The sequence below is a fragment of the Salvelinus fontinalis genome, chromosome 4 (genome assembly GCF_029448725.1).
Source record: "Salvelinus fontinalis isolate EN_2023a chromosome 4, ASM2944872v1, whole genome shotgun sequence".
NCBI lineage: Eukaryota > Metazoa > Chordata > Actinopteri > Salmoniformes > Salmonidae > Salvelinus > Salvelinus fontinalis.
Genome location: NC_074668.1, coordinates 46,636,728 through 46,644,344, shown reverse-complemented (window position 1 = coordinate 46,644,344; position 7,617 = coordinate 46,636,728).

Here is a 7,617-nt window from a genome sequence, read left to right as displayed (position 1 = left end):
TTGTGTGTAAACAACCGTTGTCATTTTTACTGATGTCAAGGTCCAGAAAATGAATGTTATCCTTGCTGTATTACATAGTTAGTTTGATGTTAGGGTTAATGTTGTTAAGGTATTGGTGGAAGGAAATAAGTTAATCTTCTGAGCAAGACCAGAACAGGCAAACATCATCAATATAACATCCCCACCATATAATCCAGTCAAAGAACAGTTTTTTCTAGAAGGATCCAAATGAAGTCATTTTCCCATTTACCTAAGTACAAACCAGTGTAGGAAGCTCCCATGGGACATCCTTTGACTTGTTTAAATCTACGTATGTACTGTATACTGTATAGCAGCCTATAGCCTAATTTCATCTGTCAAATAGGTACATTCTCGTAATTTGGGGTTCAACAAGGATTCTTCTAAGAACCTTAGGGTTCCTAGCTCTGAAAAGGAGGTGGGGTTCATTGAGGAACCTCCTTAGTTGGTGGGGGTTCTTGCAGGAACCTAACTTCCCAAATGAAACATTTCAATTTGAGAGGACAGCAAGTGCAGGCACTTAACTGAAAAATGTAAAGGTCTCCTCAATTTAAGGTAAATTGTGTCCCTTATATGATCTAAATTGATATTGTTTTATGATGATGATACCATCTATCTTTTCATATTTGTGCCAATCTTTCAAAAACAGAAAATGAACACAATTCAATGGATATCAGTCAACAAAGAGGTAAGAATATGCAGGCTATAACAATATGTTAAGGCTAGCTGTATTGGGTGCAGATGACTGAACTGCTCACTTTTGTGTCTGTGTCTGCATCTATTCAGATAAATGTGAATCTACATAATGTGAATGTGAATCACCTTCAGGTAAATGTGATCTACATAACATACCAATACCAGTATGTCAACTGGTATTGGTATGTTATGTAGATCACATTTACCATCCTGCTCCCTTACCTCTTCAATGAATATCCCATAGGCCTCTTCATTATGGACAAGGTATGTGTATGAAAACCATGATCAAAACCGTTTTGCTTTTTTATTCACATTCACCACAGAAACCAAGGTATGAATTCTGTCATGTGCGCAAGCGATGCGTGTTCATGATCAGACCGAGCATCAGGGCTCATAGCCGTTTCCTGCAGTCAATGACCAAATGTGCCCTCTTTGGCCTCATGGTTGAAATGTTATTAATATTTTTCATAATTTTATAATTAATTAAAGATTATTAAAAACATTTAACAATGTGTGTGAGGTGTAAACTTTTGTTTCAAAGTAGATTTGTTTAACAATAGCAATAATCACCCTGTCTGACCCTGATTTAGCCCAACGTATTTAAAGGTTAACAAAACTCCCCTGTACAGAAGACGCCAGACTGAGACCTATGATCGCAGGCTAGCTGTCAAGTTGCAGGTCGTAAGGTAAAAGGAAACTTTACTTGGAACTTGGAAGTTTTAAATACTTACATGTTACCTAAATCTTACAAAGTGCAATGAAATACTTTGAGGTTATGAACAGAACCCCAATTATTGAATCTACTTTGAATCGTAACCTAATTATAAGGGTGCTCAGTGTCCAACAAATAATGGTCTATTGAATGTGTAGGCAATATTGAATCTAACAATTAAGTACAAGGAATGAAAGGAGGGTACAGTACAAGTACAATAGCAGTGCAGTGGATTAGCGTAGTTCCGCGGGGGTAATTTTGGTGGGGGTAAAACAGCTAGACTGTCCCGCCCTGACCTTAGTTTTCTATATTTTCTGTATTTTTCTGTATTATTTTGGTGTGACGAGGGTGGGTATGTGTGTTTTTGTCTTGTCTAGGGTTTTTGTTTATCTATGGGGATTTTGTATGTCTAGGTAATGTAGGTTTATGGTGGCCTGAATTGGTTCCCAATCAGAGGCAGCTGTTTATCGTTGTCTCTGATTGGGGATCCTATTTAGGTTGCCATTTTCCATTTAGGTTTTGTTGGTAGTTGTCTATGTGTAGTTGCATGTCAGCACTCTGTTATTATAGCGTCACGGTTGTTTTGTTAGTTTGTTTAAGTGTTCTTTGTTTTATTAAAGAAGAATGTATTCACATCTCGCTGCGCCTTGGTCTCCTCACTACGACGAACGTGACATAGACTGAACAAAAATAGAAATGCAACATGTAAAGTGTTGGTCCCATGTTTCATGAGCTGAAATAATAGATCCCAGAAACGTTCCATATGCACAAAAATATTATTTCTCTCAAATGTTGTGCACAAACTCCAATCCAAAGTTAAATCTAGAATCGGCTTCCTATTTCACAACAAAGCCTTCTTCACTCATGCTGTCAAACATACCCTCGCAAAACTGACAATCCTACCAATCCTTGACTTCGGCGATGTCATTTACAAAATAGCCTCCAACACTACTCAGCAAATTGGATGCAGTCTATCACAGTGCCATCCGTTTTGTCACAAAAGCCCCATATACTACCCACCACTGCGACCTGTATGCTCTTTTGCTGGTCCTCGCTACATATTCGTCACCAAACCCACTGGCTCCAGGTCATCTACAAGTCTGCTAGGTAAAGCCCTGCCTTATCTCAGCTCACTGGTCACCATAGCAACACCCACCCGTAGCACGCACTCCAGCAGGTATATTTCACTGGTCATCCCCATGCCAACACCTTCTTTGGCCGCCTTTCCTTTCAGTTCTCTGCTGCCAATGACTGGAACGAATTGCAAAAATGACTGAAGCTGAAGACTTATATCTTCCTCACTAACTTTAAGCGCCAGGTGTCAGAGCAGCTTACCGATCGCTGCAGCTGTACACAGCCCATCTGTAAATAGCCCATCCAACCAAATATCTCCCTCATCCCCATATTTGTTTTTGTTTTTCTGCTCTTTTGCACACCAGTATTCTCTACTTGCACATCCTCTCTACACATATCACTCCAGTGTAAATTGCTAAATTGTAATTACTTAGCCACTATAGGCCTATTTATTGCCTTACCTCCTTACTTCATTTTTCACACACTCTATACGGATTTTTCTATTGTGTTATTGACTGTACGTTTGTTTATCCCATGTGTAACTCTGTGTTGTTGTTTTTGTCGCACTGCTTTGCTTTATCTTGGCCAGGTCGCAGTTGTGAATGAGAACTTGTTCTCAACTGGCCTACCTGGTTAATAAATAAAAGTGAAATAAAATAAATACATCAATTCTACTATTACAACTTTCAAGAGTAATTGAAAGCCGTAATGAGTTCCATTTTTTTTTTAAATACAATATTATTTTTTATTTAAAAAACATTATTGGGGGGGGATACCTACGCCCACCGTAGGTGCACACCACACAGTTTGGGAACCACTCCTCTTGAGGGGCGATTCAGGGTCAAACATAACCTAATTTGTACAGCAAATTATACTGAATTGGATTCAATTTGTCTTAGTGACATTTCATCATACGGCTCAGTGAAATTATTATTCTAATTTAATGCATATTTCACTGAGGAACCTACAGGAAAATAATTGCAGCACCAACATGGCTAAATAAGGCAAAATTTGTAATTACATGACAAAAAAAATATTTTTCATTTCTACTTCTCATTTTACATTCATGTTGTTCTTTTTGAGCCATTATTTGTTGATTTTTGATTGTCTCAGAAAGGCCTACAGTTGCAAGTATCTTTGATAGTTTGTTAGTTTGTGCTCTGACCAGAGTCTGTCAGTAACTTTGTTCAACTTGACATTGGAATTACACCAGGGAAATTGGGTTGGAAAGATGATGACCCTAAAATAGTCTGTACAGAGGAAGCTGATGAGTATGTGATATCATTTTTTATAGCCTAATGTCCACCCACCAATATTCAGACTGTAATTCTGTTCCGTTCTCTCTCAGTTCACAATGTCAAGACTGAGTGTCTGCAGGCATAGAAGATTCATCTTTCATTTGCAGTTTTTTCTCCTGTGTGCTGTAAATGCTAACTGACTCCTCTCTTGGCCATTCATATATCTTTCACTGACTTGACTTCACAGTAGAGGGTGATACAGACATATCCCACTACCTGTGGATATTGTGTCTTTTGACCTTTTCCTGTGAACTCAGGGCTGAGGTACAGAGCAAGCTCCACTTAGACCAGGACTATCCCTGTGAGGTGGTGGGGAGCTGGAATACCTGGTACGGGGACCAAGACCAAGCTGGTAAGTCGTGACAGAAACAGTCAATTCTGGTGTCAGTGCAATTTCAAACGGGGCAGTGAAATCTCATGAAACCCTAATCTTAACATTATCCAATGTTTTATTTTAATGTAACCGAAAGTTATATTATGTTAACCCTGATCTAATATGAATAGTTATCACATACCTTTTCGTGGCGATAGGAGGATCTCTTGTTCAATGATGACACTCAACTTTCTTTCTAGTCTTGCTTGGTCTAAATAGTTTGGCCAATGCAACAGTGACACCTGCTGGTTTGTTGTTACAGTGCACCTATGCGGTATTCAGCAGGCTCCCCTGCATTGAACGCTTAACCAAATTTAACAATAATCAAGTAGGGGTTTCAAAATATATTTTAACATGACCAAATACTTATATTTATATAAACCAATACCACAATGTATCATTCAAAATACATATCAAGTGATATCAAATCTAACCTTTTGTAAGAGTATCCTGTCATAGTTTTACAACCTGGACACATCCCATAGTAAATTCAAATCCGGGACACTCAAATTAGTTAGATATGTTATGTTTGGTATGGTATGTATTAATTTGTGGATGTCCATCATCGATTTCGTATATGTTATGAATGACAATTTGTATGATATGTTACGAATTACAAGTGGCCTGATATGTTACAATTTGCAATTCGTCCAATATGTTACGAATTTGCAATACATATGATATTTTACGAATTCCAATTTGTTGTGGCTTAATGTTAGCTAAATTAGATGGCTAGGTGGCTAATGTTACTTAGGCTGGCGGTTAGGGAAAGGGTTAGCTAACATGCTAAGTAGTTTCAGAATAGCTAAAAAGTAGCACGTAGTTGCTAATTAGCTAAATTGCTAAAGTTGTCCGTGATGAGTATCGACCACAGAACTTTTGGGTTGCTAGACGTTCGTGTTATACGATCAGTAACCTTCTTTCTTATGTAACCATACCAAACTTAACATATCATACTAGAGGGGTTGAGTTAAATGCGGAAAACACATTTCATTTGAATAAATTCAGTTGGACAACTGACTAGGTGCCCCCCCTTTCCCCTAATTTGACTGTCCTGTATTTTCATTTACTATGTTATGTCTAGTCTATAAAACCAGGCAGTGTTTTCTGTAAAGAAAGCATTGTCCTACTGGCCGAAGTGGCTACTTTGGTCGACTAATTCCTAGATCTCAAACATTCTGTAACTCTTTGAAGGAGTATCTGGAGCTCCAGAAGGAGAGAAATAAAATGCTGGTCTCAAGCAGAACCAGCTTCTCCTAGAGTTCAGTTTCTGGAACGAGCCATCACCCAAACCGGGACCGAACATATATATAAAAGATACATTCATACAAACTCAAGGTAAGTCCTGGCATGAACCAAAAATACAAAATGAGCTCATACAAACTCAAGGTAAGTCACTGCCCTCTGTAATCATGTTTCATTCTATCTAGAATGTTAGTCCCTAGTTCTTCCAGAGACATGAAACTTGATTATACCTGAGGAGACCCAGAGACATATACAATCTATGGTCATAGAGAACATACCCAAGAAGATAAACATCAATCTTCAAACAGAACCCACAGATATGTTCATCCTGTGTATGTAATGTGTATGTAGGCCTGCCTCACACTCCATTGTTTACAGTACTGTGTGTTTGGATTGCAGAGCCTGACTGTCAATGAGTATGGTGTGTGAATCTGATGCTGTTGCATTCAGTGTGTAAAGGCCACAGGTGGTTATGAATTTCAAATCTCTGTCTGTCTTCATACTTTAGTATCATCATCTCTAATGATGTCATTGTTGTGTGTCTCTATTTCAGCCTGGAACAATGATTCGAATGAGGGAATCACTGGTAAGACTTTGATGAGACCTCAACTACTCTTTGTTTGAAATACAGGTGCAGTTTATCAAAATGCATGTAATTTATGTACACAATACCTAACCAGTAAATGTTTCACTAGAATGTCAAATTTGTCCAATATTAACTGTATTTATTAATAATCTTGCTAAGGCACGGGCGATCAAATATAGACAGGAGAATGACGAGGCATTTGGAGGGTTCTTCTCACAGGTAGGAGACCTGTATGAAGTTCATCATCTGTGGGGTGAGTTGGCAGGCTGATGATGGTAGTGGCAATGTATATAATATATCAAATCAATTGAAAAGAAAAGATTGTGCACATAGCTGGACTACTTTTCTTATTTACTGTAGATGGTTGATGAAGCAATGGACTCACATTTTCTCACATCATTCACATAAAAAATACGAAAAGATGCTGTGCTTTATCATGACATTAAGTTATCAAAACTACTGACAGATATGTTCATCCTTATCCATGTGTACTAATATCTCTGTATGTCATTAGGTCATTAGTTCATCTCTTCAGCTTATAAAGACCAGTCCAGAGACGAGACCAAAAACTCTTTCTTGCTGAAGGAGGGATGGGTTCTTTCCTCAGAATTTTTTTTTCATTCACCTTTAGTTAAACAGGTAAGCAAGTTGAGAACGAGTTCTCATTTACAACTGCGACCTGGCCAAGATAAAGCAAAGCAGTGCGACACAAACAACAACACAGAGTTACACATGGAATAAACAAACATACAGTCAATAATACAATGAGAAAGTCTATACAGTGTGTGCAAATGAGGTAGGATAAGGGGGGTGAGGCAATAAATAGGCCATAGTGGCGAAATTATTACAGTATGGCAAATTAAACACTGGGGTGATATATTTTCAGAAGATGAGTGTTCAAGTAGCGGTACTGGGGTGCAAAGGAGCAAAATAAATAACAATATGGTGATGAGGAAGTTAGATGGGCTATTTACAGGTTGGCTATGTACAGGTGCAGTGATCTGTGAGCTGCTCTGACAGCTGGTGCTTAAAGCTAATGAGGTAGATATGAGTCTCCAGCTTAAGTGATTTTTGCAGTTCGTTCCAGTCATTGGCAGCAGAGAACTGGAAGGAAAGGTGGCCAAAGGAGGAATTGGCTTTGGGGGTGACCAATGAAATATACCTTCTGGAGCGCGTGCTGCGGGTGGGTGCTGCTATGGTGATCAGTGAGCTGACATAAGGCGGTGCATTACCTAGCAACGACTTATAGACGACCCGGAGCCAGTGGGTTTGGCGATGGATGTGAAGAGAGTGCCAGCCAACGAGAGCATACAGGTCGCAGTGGTGGGTAGTATATGGGGCTTTGGTGACAAAACGGATGGCACTGTGATAGACTGCATCCAATTTGCTGAGTAGAGTGTGGAGGCTATTTTGATCGGTAGGATAGTCAGTTTTACTAGGGTATGTTTGGCAGCATGAGTGAAGGATGCTTTCTTGCAAAATAGGAAGCCGATTCTAGATTTCATTTTGGATTGGAGATGCTTAATCTGAGTCTGGAAGGAGAGTTTACAGTCTAACCTGACACCTAGGTGTTTGTAGTTGTCCACGTATTCTAGGTCAGAACCGTCCAGAGTAG